This window comes from Castanea sativa, chromosome 8, assembly GCF_040712315.1.
Source record: "Castanea sativa cultivar Marrone di Chiusa Pesio chromosome 8, ASM4071231v1".
Classification (NCBI taxonomy): Eukaryota; Viridiplantae; Streptophyta; class Magnoliopsida; order Fagales; family Fagaceae; genus Castanea; species Castanea sativa.
In genome coordinates this window covers 49,704,951-49,719,535 of record NC_134020.1, presented here as the reverse complement: position 1 = coordinate 49,719,535, position 14,585 = coordinate 49,704,951, and the positions used below count along the sequence as shown (strand labels likewise).

The following is a 14,585-nucleotide window of genomic DNA, read 5'->3' as shown; positions in this document are numbered from 1 at the left end:
CCCCCCACCCCCCCGGCGGCGCGCGCGCTCCCTCAAAATGGAAAATATATTTTAGTCCCAACTTAGCAAATGTGTTCGTGATTTTTTTTTTTGGGTAGGTAAAACTGATTTTAAAAGAACAAAAAAATTGTTGAACTGACAATATTCCTAAACAGGTAAAATAGTAAGCTGTCACTGTCATAGTTCGACAAGGTACACATACTTTCTTGTCACACTAACTCCGGTTTCAAATTTCAAAGGATGCAACTAAGATGATCAACTGGAATGGAGATGTACACCTCAAACAACTATCATGAGTTGAATGAAAAGACAAAAGCATGTATTTTCTTCGACTTCTTGATGTATTTGTCTTGGTAAACTTCAACCAATCAAGACAGCCAGCACAAAAAGTCAGAAATTCAACTGAGAAATCAGCATAAGACCTGATCACCTCATAACTCCCATTCTGGCCAGGACAGACAGCACTGTATCCCTCTAGCCAATTGTCATACCTTGTCTCCTTTGAGAGGCGGCAACTTTGGAAGCACCCAATCAGGAGAACCATTGAGCCATAACCCCTCACCAGTATCCTTGTGCCTAAAGTCAGGAGCTCTTTGATTCCTCTATGAACAGAAATAAAGAGGCATGAGATAAAATAGTTGAAAAAGAAACACCAAAAGATAATCAGCACCTGGAGTACCTTGTTCAATCTATTGTCCCACCATTTAGTTGGATTTTGCACCAAGTCCTTCCATGATTCCTCACCTAAATCAGTAGTAGTGACGATGTCAAAAACAAGATCACAACTCTCTTTAGCCATTACTTAAAAAGAAAAAGACAGAATGAAAATTTTGAAAATCCAGATTGATAATTTTGAATTTCAAGAACTCAAAGAAACAAAATGGATGTCAGAAAAAATAAATCATATGAAGGAAGATATCTTCCTGATTTTATATGAAATCGTTGTAAGAATGATAAAGAGATATATCGCTTTTATTCTTTTAAACAAGTGATTTTTTTTTTTTTTTTTGTCTTCTTGTCAAGCCAAAAGTTTCTGTGCTCACCTCTATGCTGCTTCACTTGTTTTGGTTTTTGAGTTTTCACATCAAATTCCACTCTATCAAGTTCTGACAAAACCCAACTTGGTGCATCCGTAAGCCAGAGTGGATAACAACGATCCTTATGTGTGAAATCAGGACTCTCTGGTTTTAACTGTAAAGAAAACAAGAAAGTCATACATTTCACCAACAAAATCAATCGGACAACACAAATCACATGAAGAGAGGGGTCCACACCGATCCACTGCGCTTACTATCACGGTTATCCAGCCATTGTTTCGGATCATCAAGAAGCTCTCTCCATTTTAAGTTTCTGATATCTCTCAAACATACCTTCTGCCTCGAATCCTAAAAAGAATGATGCCTCTAATATTAAAGATTTCCGACCTATTAGTTTGGTGGGAAGTATGTATAAGATCTTGGCTAAGGTTTTGGCAAATCGTTTGAGAGTGGTTTTAGATCCGTTGATCTCTGAGACTCAGAATAGCTTTGTGGATGGGAGACAAATCCTTGACTCGGTTCTTATTGCGAATGAGTGCGTGGATAGCAGAGGGAAGAGTAGGGTTCCTGGAGTTATTTGTAAACTTGACATTGAGAAAGCTTACGATCATGTGAATTGGGAGGCTTTGCTATATTTGTTGAATAGAATGGGCTTTGGTGTGAGGTGGTGTAAGTGGATCCGTACTTGTATTTCCACAATTCAGTTCTCTATTTTGATTAACGGGTCTCCAGCTGATTTTTTTTGGTAGTTCTAGGGGTTTAGGACAAGAGGATCCGCTTTCTCCTATGCTGTTTCTGATTTTAATGGAGGTGTTTAGTAGGATGTTGAGAAGAGTGGAGGGAGCTGGCTTGATCCGCGGTTTTAAGGTTGAGGGTAGGAGGAGGGGTGGTGGGGAATGTGTTTCACATCTATTGTTTGCAGACGATACTATCCTTTTTTGTAATGCAGAGGTGGAGCAAATTCTTCATATTCAGTTGTTGTTACTTAGTTTTCAGGCGGTAACAGGTTTGAAGGTCAATGTGCACAAGAGTGAAATGGTTCCTATAGGGGAGGTTGATGATGTGCATGCCCTGGCGGAAATTTTGGATTGTAGAGTTGGAACTTTGCCTATGTCTTATCTTGGCATGCCGTTGGGGGCTTCGCATAATTTCCCTTCAATTTGGAATCCTATTTTGGAAAAAATTGAGCGAAAATTAGCCGGGTGGAAGAGGTTGTATTTGTCTAAGGGAGGTCAATTGATGTTAGTCAAGAGTACGTTATCTAGTCTTCCTACCTATTTTCTATCTCTTTTCACCATTCCTACTTATGTGGCTAATAAGATTGAAAAGTTGCAAATGGACTTTCTATGGGGTGATAGCAAGATTCATCTAGTAGGATGGGATAAAATTTGTGCACTTATAGCTAACGGTGGTTTGGGGATAAGGAAAATTACTACTTTCAATAAGGCCTTATTGGGGAAATGGCTGTGGCGGTTTGGGAAGGAAGAGGGTCGGTTATGGAGGAGGGTGGTAGTGTCAAAATATGGGGAAGAATGGGGGGGATGGACCTCAAAGCTAGGTAGGGGAGTTCATGGGTGTGGTTTGTGGAGAGGTATTCGCATGGGATGGGAGGTTTTTAGCAAGAATTGTCAGTTTGTCGTTGAGTTGGGGAATAGAGTGAGATTTTGGCAGGATGGGTGGTATGGGGATCATCATTTTCAAGTGGCTTTCCCAAGGTTGTATGGTATTGCCATTGATAAGGAGACATCTGTAGAAGTTTCTTTCTCAAAGCAGGGAACGGATGATATAAGAATTTGGGACGTTCGTTTTATTCAAGAATTTAATGATTGGGAGATGGATGAAGGGCTGTATTTTCTTCGTATTTTGGGAGCTAATACTCCTCCAATGGATGTTAGAGACCGGATGAGATGGAAGTTGAAGCCTAATGGGGAGTTTGACATCCGGTTGTATTATAACAAATTGCGGGATTCTTCCTCAATTGTCTTTCCTTGGAAAGGAATATGGAAAGTTAAGGCCCCTAGGCGAGTCTCTTTTTTGGTTTGGTGTGTGGCTTGGAATAAGATTTTTACCGGTGATAACTTGAGGAGATTGAGGGGATTGGATTTTGTAGACTGGTGCATTGTGGAGAGACGGTAGATCACTTACTTCTTCATTGTGAGATGGCTTATCAGTTGTGGAGCTTTGTCTTAAAAACTTTTGGTTTGTCTTGGGTTATGCCTAGATCGATCCCAGATTTGCTTTTTGGCTGGTGGAATTGGTTGAGGAAGCATTCGTCTCAAATTTGAAACTTAGTTCCATTGTGCATCCTATGGTGTATTTGGAAGGAACGGAATCGGAGGACTTTTGAGGATTTGGATAGTTCCGGTGTTCAGATGATTGCCTCTTTTAGTGGGAGTCTTTTTGATTGGTCACGGGCTTGGGGACTCACGACTAGTGATTCTCTCCCCTCTTTTCTTAGCTCTGTTTCTCTCTTGTAATTATTCTGTTGTTTGGTTTTCTTTTTTGTTTTTTCAGTCTTTTTCTTCTTGTATTTTCTGGGTTTGCTCTATATTTTTCATGCATAGAGTAGCCTTTCATATATATAACATTCTTACTTATCAAAAAAAAAAATAAATAAATAATTTTAGAGTCCTCACTTCTCTTCACATCAGCTGAAAAATGAGTTAGTCCCCACTTCGTGATTGGAATCAAGAATATAATCAATAATAACATTGTAAACATTTTGACACGACCAATTCACCTAATTACTAAAACAGAGTTTTCAATGCATATGGCAAGTACTTCTCAAACTTTTTAACTGAGTTTTGCAATCAAATTTTATTGAGTCAAGCTTCCTTTTGACTAATTTGGGAGTTGAATCATAATACCGAGTTCTATCGAGTCAAGCTATTTTTTACCAATATGGGAGTTAAATCATCAATACCGTCATCATCATCATCTTCCTCCTGTTCAAATGCTGCAACTTTTGGATTATCCTACAAGCAAATTACACAACTAAATGAGGACATCATTATCAATTACCTGGAGGGTAAAAAGAAACCACCAAAAAAAAGAAAAAACACGCGCACACAAATGAACAAAGCAACTACTCTAACCTCTTTCAACCTGATGTCACGCAGATTGGACTGGGAAACTAACTTCCATGATTGGCTAATATCATCCTCGTTTTTCACACTTGCTACAGTGAAAAGAAGATATCACTAAAAAATGAAGGTTGTAAAAGGCAAGGTAATGAAGCATTTATGTTTGTTCTTCAATAAACTGACACCTGAACCCGGACTTTTAATAAGCATTAATATTTGCTACATCATGCAATTACTTTTAATTTTTCTGTATGTACAAAATATAATGCAGATAGATATGTCAAATTTGAAGTGCTTGTTACTGACGTAGGACACCAATTTCCAACCAGATTTTTTTTGGGGAGGATCAGTAAAGTCTAAATTAAAGAGAACAAAAAAATCTAATATGGAGAAATTTTTGCAATTAAAAGATCCAAAGATCTGCAGCATATAGAAATGCAAACAGTGGACAGACTGATCAAAGGAAAAAGGTTTAAATTTTTTTGATAAATAATAAATTTCAATAAAAACGCACTGTGAGGGACACAACCAAAGTGCTCAATAAGTATACGAGAGAAACACACAAAATAAAAGCAATTCTCTAGCATATTTTTTTATCAGCAAACTCAAAAAGTGTGCACAAGACCATTCTTGCTATCACCCACATGGCCCCAAACAAAGGGAATCCAAGAGACTACAACTCTATCGAGAAATCACAGCGAAGAAATAAGAAACCCATTAACTACACATTTAATTTACACATGCAACATCACTTTGCAATGATAATTCCACACGTTTTCTAAAGTGAAGGTTTCAAATTCACACTCACAATAGCTCTTTACACAAGATTACAGCACAAAAATCAATCCCCAACCCCAGCAATCTAGGAAAACTATTTGTTACAAAGGACAACCATCCAGGTAATATTGTTGTGACAATGACCGAACTTCCCTTGCCAACATGCTAGAAGGTCAACCACAAACTTCGGCATGGCCTTGATTCAGTCACGCTAGCAAGATCCCTCTTACCAAGCACAAAAAGAGGTGCATCATGCTGTCAGCATTCAACATTGGACGTGTGATATAAGTCATCAGTTGCTCACCTAGGCAGTGTGCTTTCATGTGTGCATCTGTGTATTTTCAGGCTAGGCTTATCATGTTTAAGACCTTAGCTAGGAAGCATGGACATGTCAGACACGGATGCCACACTGACACTGCTTAGTACATGTCCCGAGGAAAAAAAAAACCTTATGGGGATACGGCCCAAACACAACCGCAACACAGCTGAGCAAATTATGTAGTTCTCAAATTTCTTGGCTGGGGGGATGTAGTTTTGGTCCATGGACATTCTTTTAAAAAAAGGCTAATTACAATTTACCTACTTGTAGTTTGGCCGAAATTTAAGTTACCTAACACTAATTTGAAATTTTGTACTTTACCCGCATGAGGTTATCTTAGTTAAGGTTCCGTAACCCACCTCTCTTAAAACTAGGGGCTAAATATGTAATTTTGCTCCTCTTTATATCTCTCTCCTCCCAAAACATAAAAGAACAAGAGAAACCAAGATCAAAAAGTGAGGATCTTGTAAAAATTAAGAACAAACTTTAGCTATATCTCATTTCCATCTTCTCCCCCACAAGCTTTTTATATCTAAACCTTTCAATCCAACCCTTTTCTAGACACACAACAAACACAAACAAACCCTCTAGAAAATTCACCCAAACCCACTATTAATAAACCCTAAAAACCAAACCCAACACAAACCCCAACCTCCTCCAGTTGAAAGTAGCAGCAAAGAATCAAAGGGTTTCACTTTTAGCCAAGGAGTTCCAGCAATGAGATCGAAAAAAGAGAGAAAGGTGGCTTCAAACGAAGATTGGCAGGTCTGCCTCTCTCTCTCTCTCTCTCAAACCCCAAGGGTGTTAGTGGTTCAATGAGTTGGGGTTCTGGTTATGGTGGTGTGACCAGGTGATGGTGGAAGTCTTGGGTGTTGGCGGTGGTGGTGGACATTAGCAAATCGGAGGAGAGAGGGGTGGTTCACGGTGGTGCTTGGATTGGGTTTTGGGTTTTTGGTTTGGCTTTGAAGTCAAAATTTTTTTATGGGTATTTTTTGGGTTTGATTTAAGCTTTAGATGCTATGTGGATTCGTTGTTTGCTTAGAAATGAATGAAGGAATTTGTTTTTGTTTTTGTTTTTGCTGGATCTATTGATTCTTAATAGAAGCTTCTATATATGGAGAGATAGGCTCCTATGGTGGTGGTAATATTTGTTCTTAATTTTTACAAAACTGTCACTTTTTTAGCTTTTATTTTTTTTTTTAATGTTTTGGGAGAAGAGAGACAAAAGGGGAGCAAAATTGCATATTTAGCTCCATTTTTAACAAAGGTGGTGGATAACAGAATCCTGTCTAAGCTAACCTCAGGTGGGTAAAGTGTCAAATTTCAAACCACGGATAGACAACTTAAATTTCGGTCAAACCACAGATGGGTAAGTTGTAATTATCCCTTTAAAAAAAAGGAAAAAAAAAAGTTTTGGTATGTAGACATGAACATAACCTTTTGGTGCATCATTGGCCGACTTTGTGCAGATTTGTCAGACTATACAGACAGCATTGGGGAAATGAATGGAGTCCTGTACTAAAGGAGAATTGTACAGATTTGTCAGACTATCAACATGGTCATATCTCTGTACAAAAGGAGAAAATTTTAGCCATCTTTTAAAAATCTTCTTAAATACCTTGGAATCACCAGTGGTCTCAATAACAGGCTTGACAGACACCAACTGCACATCAATGTCATATGAAAAATGAATGCAGTTCATATTTGATCATACTAAAATTGCCTGAACATTTATGACTTCTGGTCTTTAGCACATTCTTTGGACTTGAGACTTCCACTCCCTATTTACAAAAGGCCTATTTCATTGGAAAAAAATTTATCCACCTATCTAGAATTTAGTTTTTTAGATCATGTTATCTAGTAAATTTTGTTATTTTTCTTGTTCTCCCCTTCCTGTTTTGCTTGATCGTTGTAACCTTGGTCCTTGATTTGTGCCCCCTTAGCACATTCCCAATGTACTCGGGTTGGCTATTTCTCTTTGCTTAATAAAATTTTCGTTACTTATCAAAAAAAAAAAAAAATTAAGCCTATCTTATTACAATTTTCTTAATGAAAAGTGTCCTATAAGGTCATCCTTTCATTAAAAATGCCAAATATTATTCTCAGCTTACCCAAAGATATTTCTCCGTACCTTGGGTTCTAATCTCCCTCCCACTGAAAATGTAGATCGTATGCGATGGAAGTTGACAAAGAATGGGGACTTTAATATTCGTTCGTTTTACAATAAGTTGAGAAGCCCCGTGCCCATTATTTTCCCTTGGAAAGGGGTTTGGAATGTTAAGGCTCCTCGGCGTGCTTCCTTCTTTGTGTGGACTGCTGTATTGGATAGGATCCTTACAGGGGATAATTTGAGGGGTAGAGGGTTGGATTTTGTTGATTGGTGTATCATGTGTCGTAGTAATGGGGAGACGGCGGATCATTTGTTACTTCACTGTGAAAAGGCTTCTCGACTGTGGAGTTTGGTTTTTAGATCTTTTGGGTTTTCTTGGGTCTTGCCTAGATCAGTTGCAGATACTCTATTCAGTTGGTGGAATTGGCCTGGAAAGCATTTGTCTAGCATTTGGAATTTAGCTTCTTTATGCTTGATGTGGTGTCTCTAGAGGGAGCGCAATAGGAGGACGTTCGAGGACATGGAAAGTCCAGATGACCAGCTATTGGCCTCTCTAAGTGGCACTCTGTTTGATTGGTCTAGGGCTTGGGGACTCACCTTTAGTGATTCTCTCCCTATGTTCCTTAGTTCTCTCCTGTGTACTTAGTTTCTTTTCCTTTCTTTTTCTTTTTACTCTTTCTTTTCCCTTTGTACTTTTCTCTCTGCCTTATGTTTTTTTGCATAAGGTAGTGTTCTTGAATATATATTTTCTTTTACCTATCAAAAAAAAAAAGATATTTCTTGCTTCTTTCACCTCCAAAACTAACTACTTTCCTTCCCCTTTTAACTTTGCTAACCTTTTCTACCCTAACCATCCAGAAGCCCCAAAACACCGGCCATCAAAGATGCCTTGCAAACTCTGGTTTTTAACAACATAAACCCATCAAGACTCAATCTATTAAAACCCAAATAAAAATTCCAGCCTCTAAACCTAATCCCTCATATATTTTTTTTCCCAACCTTGGGCCATCAAAACCTTCCAAGAAACAATAGCCTGAAGACCATCTGTTGCTGGTACCCTACATCTTATTAGAAAAATTCCTTTTATACACTTATTTTGAAGTCGTTTTAAATAAAACATGACTAGTTTTATATTGGCTATCAAATGTACCACCTCCCTCTCTTCCAAGCTGTGGGAACATTATGGCACTAAACATGAAAAAGCCAAGTTCATTGAGTGCAAAGCTAGGATCCAAATCAATATATATATATATAAGCAGAGACCTCATGCGAGAATGCATGAGGTTTTGCCATGTGGCACTCTATATGAGTTCTTTGCAATCCTTTTTATTATGAAAGGATGTTGTTTCATTCCAACCTCAAAAATTCCTTCTTAAAAAAAACCTCAAAAATTAAAAACAATGCAGCTTTTATGTTTAGCACTTATTGCTTTAGCAAAAATCAAGTCACTTCTTCTCTCTCCTAATTCTTCACTTCTTTTGGACAAAACAAAAAACTCTTTCACTTCCCCATTCAAATTTAAATGCACACTATGGTAAGCACCTGGCAAAGTGAAACCAAGCTTTGCATTGTTACACCTTTACAATAACATTATACTTTCCAAGTAATTTCCATTTAGACCAAATCCATCTTAAATTTTTTTAATTTCATTCATTCTCTCTCTTAACTCTTCAGTTCTCTCTCTCTCTCTCTCTCTTCAACTCTTCTAGCAAAAAAACAAAGACAAAAACAAAACTCTTTCACTTCCTCTTTCAATTTAAACGCACGCTAATGTATCTGCTTCTTTTGAAAATTATATATTGATGGATCCTCCTTTTATTGATGGATCAACGATTCCTCTACAAGTTCATGCACAAAAACTCCCTTCTCGGTGTTTGCAAATAAATAAATATTGCCAACTCTCTCTCTTTGTTTCTTTCTTTCATTTTTTTTTTCAAATTTTTATTTGAGGTACTGAGTTTGTGGTTTGCAATGTTTGAGGGAAGACAAACTCGGGGAGATTGAAGCTTCAAATTTATCAAACCCTTATCCAGCATCTAAGAGGTACAAAATACTAATAATCTACATCAAATATCTAAGAGGTAATGGGTTTTTGATAATTGAACTAGATGTTGGTTTTTTTCTTTTCATTTGAACTATTTATTGGTTGAGATTTTTACTGAGCCACACCGTTTTTGTAATTTATGATTTGGTTTTTGGTGAGTAATTTAAATATGTTATATGAGGATGTGATTAAGAAAATTAGTTGAATTGGGTACTATTTAGACCCTAAGGCAAACATAAGTTAAGTAAATAATCTGGTTTTGTTGGGCAGGTAAAAAGATCAATGAGAGAGGAGCTTAATCAACAAATCAAGCTCCTCAACGCCACATGTAGTCGGAGCACATACCCATGTATCTATATGGATTGGGTCACATTCAAAACGCCAATTGAGGCAAAACTTTTGTGGGATTCAAAGTGCTAAGAGCCCAAGAGTAATTATATATTTTATTTTGAATCTATGGCGTTTGATAAAAAGCTTGACAAAAGATTTATAATATTTATTTGGTTGTATGATGTAGCAACCTATATAATTGATACGAGTGAAACAAATCAATATATCAATATAAAAGCAGAGACCTTATGCGGAAGTGCATGAGGTTCTGCCATGTGGCGCTATGTATGAGTACTTTTTTGTTTAGCTTTTTACCTCCCATCTTCTTATTAATAATTAGTTTAAGCCATAAATGCAGAAAATTAAAAGATTTGGTTCTACTCCATTTTTCAATTTCTTGAACTCTTCCACTTTTAATTTCATTAATTAAAAAAATGAAAGGTTCTCTTCATTTAATGTTAGTTTTCACGTTCTTTTATATATTCCAATTTCACAAAATATCAAAAGGCCAAAAGAAAAATAAATTGGAGAGATAGAGAGATAAAGAGTGAGAAATTAGTGTCGAAAAGAGTATGAAATTGGCTTTGGTTTAAGGTGCATATGATCTAAACTTCTTAACAACGCTATCAAAGCTTGATACAATGCTCTAACAACATATGGAGTTTCTAAAAGGTACGTGTTTTTTTTTGCCTTTATTTATATTTTTGGAAAGTGTTTAATCTTTGTAAGTAATTAAGGTACTCAAATGTAAGTAAAATTAAACGTAAGATATGATAGAATAAGTTTATATTTCTCTGTTCAATTATTGTTTTATTTTTAATCTCTTGGCATGTATATTTAGTTTTGTGAATTAGAAATTAGAAATCTTAAATCTTAAATCTTAGATATTTAGCCTTCAAAAGTTCACGTGTTTTTTTTTTTTTTAAATACTTCAAAAAAAAAAAAATTATATTGGAAACGGTCAAATGTAAGAACTAAATATACATGTACACCTGATCAAACAAAAAAGGGCATATAGTGGCATGTTTAGAGTCTAATTAATTATGGTTACTTATAGATATATTGTGTTACAATTTTTTTCATTCGTTATTTTAGTGACGTATAATACATAATCAAAATTAATTTTCCAAATATTATAACACATATGAATATTATAAAAAAACTAATAACGAACACGCGCATCGCGCGGGACATCCACTAGTTATTAGTAATGTGACACAAGTTTCCAAATAATTATTAAGGTAGCAAGCACACATCATAGGACTGAGAACCAGATATATGAATTTACCTAAACGTTTTAAGGACCATTTTTGTTCAGAAGATGTCGAGCTATTCTTCATTTGAAAAGATGGTTGGACAAAGTTGAGGCTATGCACCATAACCTGACATTGTCAAATATTGGATGTCAGATTCAACACATACAATTAACATAAATAATAAAATCTCACTGAAAGAGAGACATGAGCAATAGTAGCTTGTCTCTACCCTATATGCATAAATAAAGGAGTATTACTCTCTATGAAGCACGGGTGCGTTTCCGGATTTGGGTGCGGGTGTGGGTGCGGGACTCGGCAATTTTTGAAAAAGTAAGGTGCGGGTGCGACGATTAAAAAATTATTAAAAATATTATTATTAATATTTTTTATATATTACTAAGCATACTTTTTTTTATATAATTGTAAATATATGTCAATTTAAGAGTAATTGGAGATAATAACTAAAAGATTAGGTTCATATATTAGGAAAAAAAATATATATATATATATATATATATTTTTTATTCTCTCATTCCACTCTAAAACCAGCCCCACCTACCAATTATCTTATTTATTTCTCTATCTTCTCTTTCTTCCATATTCCCTTATCCTCCTTTTTCTCTTTTAAGTCCTATTTCTACCAAATCCCAATATTTCCACATCCCAATTCCCAAATCCCATCCCAGCCGTGTATTCAAAATTTTCTTTGAAGTTCTCTTCTTCTTTTTAGCTTTCAGGACTTTAATTCTCTAAACAGTCTAGGCTCTCTTCTTCCTGATGACTGTCAGCTCCAAAGAGTGCCTCTACTTGTGCTGCAGAACTCTCTTCAAGAAACAGTGTGGCTTTGAGTTTAGACCCAGCAAGAAGACGAAATAGGTAGGTTCAGAGAGGGAAAAGGAAGCAAATATCGGCCGGTTTCGACTGATTTCGGCCGGAATCGGCGTGAATAGGCTGGAATCGAAACTGAATCGGCCGGAATCGGCGCAAATCGGCTCGAATCGGCGCGTGTCGGCGCGAGTTAGCGCGAATCGAAAAAAAAAAAAGAAAAAGAAAAAAAAGGGCGAATCGGCGCATCGGAGGAGAGTCGCTGTGTCGCCGCGAGTCCGGTGCGGGTGCAGGTGCGGTGGCCCTGGAGCCGCACCCGTGCTTCCTAGATTACTCTTAACAACAATGCATGGGCCTTAGGATGTGGTTGCTTGTATTTCTGCAGTTGAAATTCATTGGGTGATGCTTGAGAAGTTATTAGATGTCTATGCTTGTTGGCAAGGGTTGTATGGTCGCCATAATAATAGTCTTATTTGCAATGTTGTGTCTCATTGTGTTATGAGGACAATTTGGAGAGAGAATAACTGAAATTTTGAAGTAGTAGATATAATGGTTATTGAGATTATAACTAGCCTTTTCCATTATTTATTTGAAAATTGTACTACAATTGGTAGGATATCTTGTAATTGCATGGTAGTTTTAAACCACAATAAAGAAAGGTTGTCAAAGTATTTGTTACCTCACACAGTAATGAGGGCTTACCAAAGTCAAAACCACAATTAGTGTTCAATAAATTCTCAAAAACTCAAAATGCCAAAATCTAAATGAAGTCCATGGGGCCACATTTGTAGTCACAAGGCTTGCATGTTCACTGCAAAGATCCAACTAGGTCATACCTGTATATTGGCTTGACCCTGATTTGCATTCAAATGAGGGGGATCTGCACTCAGTCGTCCAGTTACATGAACAAAATTTTTTTCTTTTAAATGGCAAGCAGCAATATGAGCCAAATCGCCCTCAAAAATTATCGGAATCCTGATAAATGAGAAAACAAAGAAGGCAGTCTTGCTAAGAAGGAAAAATGATACAAGACATAATTATGAAAAGATTGCAAAGGGTCCATTTGGTACAGATTATTGAGATCAAAAGGCGTTCTTTAATGCTAAAAAGTGATTTTTAGGTGTTTGTTATGGTGTTACCTAAGATCATAAAGCACTTTCTATACAAAATTTTGCAAATATATATATATATATACACACACACACATATATATATATATATATATTTTAAAGTCTAACAAACAACCCCCCCCCCACCCCCCCAAGACAATTAATAGAATGAAGAAATTAAATTAATAAGCAAGCAACGAAAATTTATCAACTCTAACAATGAGAACTAGGCAATGCCTTGACTAGAATAACATAGGTCAAGAAAATTAAAATCGAAGCATTAATACTAACAAAAATTAGCTTGTAGCAAATTCACCAAATACATTTATTCCAGTACAACTCAGACTGAAAACTTTGAAATGAATTAAATCACATAGCAAACGTTCTTGAAAATCAACCTAGATTAATCCTTCTCAAACCTAAATCACCCAATCTTTGCTCCATCTACCAACAAAAGCATCATATTAAAATCTTAAAAAAAATTAAAAACCATATAAGCAAACTAACTATATTTGTGAACCTTCTTTGCAAAATTCCTTTTTAAAAAAGTATAAATAAATAAGTTTCGACTTTAGGGGAGACGGAAGAAGAGATTCGAAGTAGTGACCTGGGAAGCACGGACACGGGTACAACATAAAACAGCCAGTATGAAACCCTAAATGAAATGTTCGTGCTTCACACCACGAAGCATGATCCCCAGCCAATATTGTTACCACTTTTGGTTATCTCAGAAACACAGTTACAATTGGGGTTTCTCGTAATCACACTTATAATATCCAGTTCAACCTAGCAAACACCCAATACAGGGACTCAGCACACATTTCGCCGCGCAAACACACATTTATCCAATCCATCCAATCCAATCCAATCCATATAATTCAAAGTATCACAAAAGCAATTGCAACTAGTGTAACATAAAATCATGACTATTTAATGCAATAAAAATTCAGAGAGAAAATTACTAATTTGGTTCATACCAAAGAGGAGGAGAGTCAGGAGAAGAAGGAGGAGAGGAAATTTGGTGAGTTTGAGCAAGCACGGTGCCAGCCCAGCACTTGCCATCAGGAGATGCTTCGAACTGAACCGGAACATGGACATAACCAATCACGTTCACCGAATTCGCTATCTTCGCTTGGAATGGAATCTCGCTCGGCCTTGCCCATTCCGAACTCGCCGCCGCAGCCTCAACCTCCGCCGTTGATTCTGATTTTGATTTTGAACTTGAACTCTCTGCTCCTCCGCGGCGCTTAGATTGTCTAGGGGTTTTAGATGTGGCGGTGGTGGCGTAAGTGTAAGATTGAAGGAAGAGAGAGGCGTAATGCTGCCATTTTTGTGCGGAAAGGGTTGGAGATGGAGAGGCGATTTTGGCAAATGCTCGGCTAATTACTGTATTCATTTTTTCACACTTTTTTTTTCTTGTACTCCTATAACTCCCTTCAACATGGATATACAGTACAATACAGAGAGAGAGAGAGAGAGAGAGAGAGTGAAGGAGGAAAGCAAACTCGGTGTGTTTCTAAAACCCTGCCTTGCTTTGCTTCTCTCTATCGTCTCTGGTCTCTGGACTGCTAGTAGTGCTTGGTCGGCTAGGTTTACACGAATCCTTTTAAACTGGGCCCAAAGACACTCCTCGGGCTTGGTTCCATTGGGTCCTAAATTACCCTTTTCTACTTTTGGTCCATTAGTTTAGTCTTT

The 14,585-nt window shown here is 36.9% G+C and overlaps 1 pseudogene; it reads right to left on the bottom strand.

The window, feature by feature from the left end:
- Positions 1–131: 131 nt before the first annotated feature.
- On the bottom strand, positions 132–14,466 carry LOC142608029 (protein OSB2, chloroplastic-like; annotated as a pseudogene).
- Between the last annotated feature and the right edge of the window lie 119 nt (positions 14,467–14,585).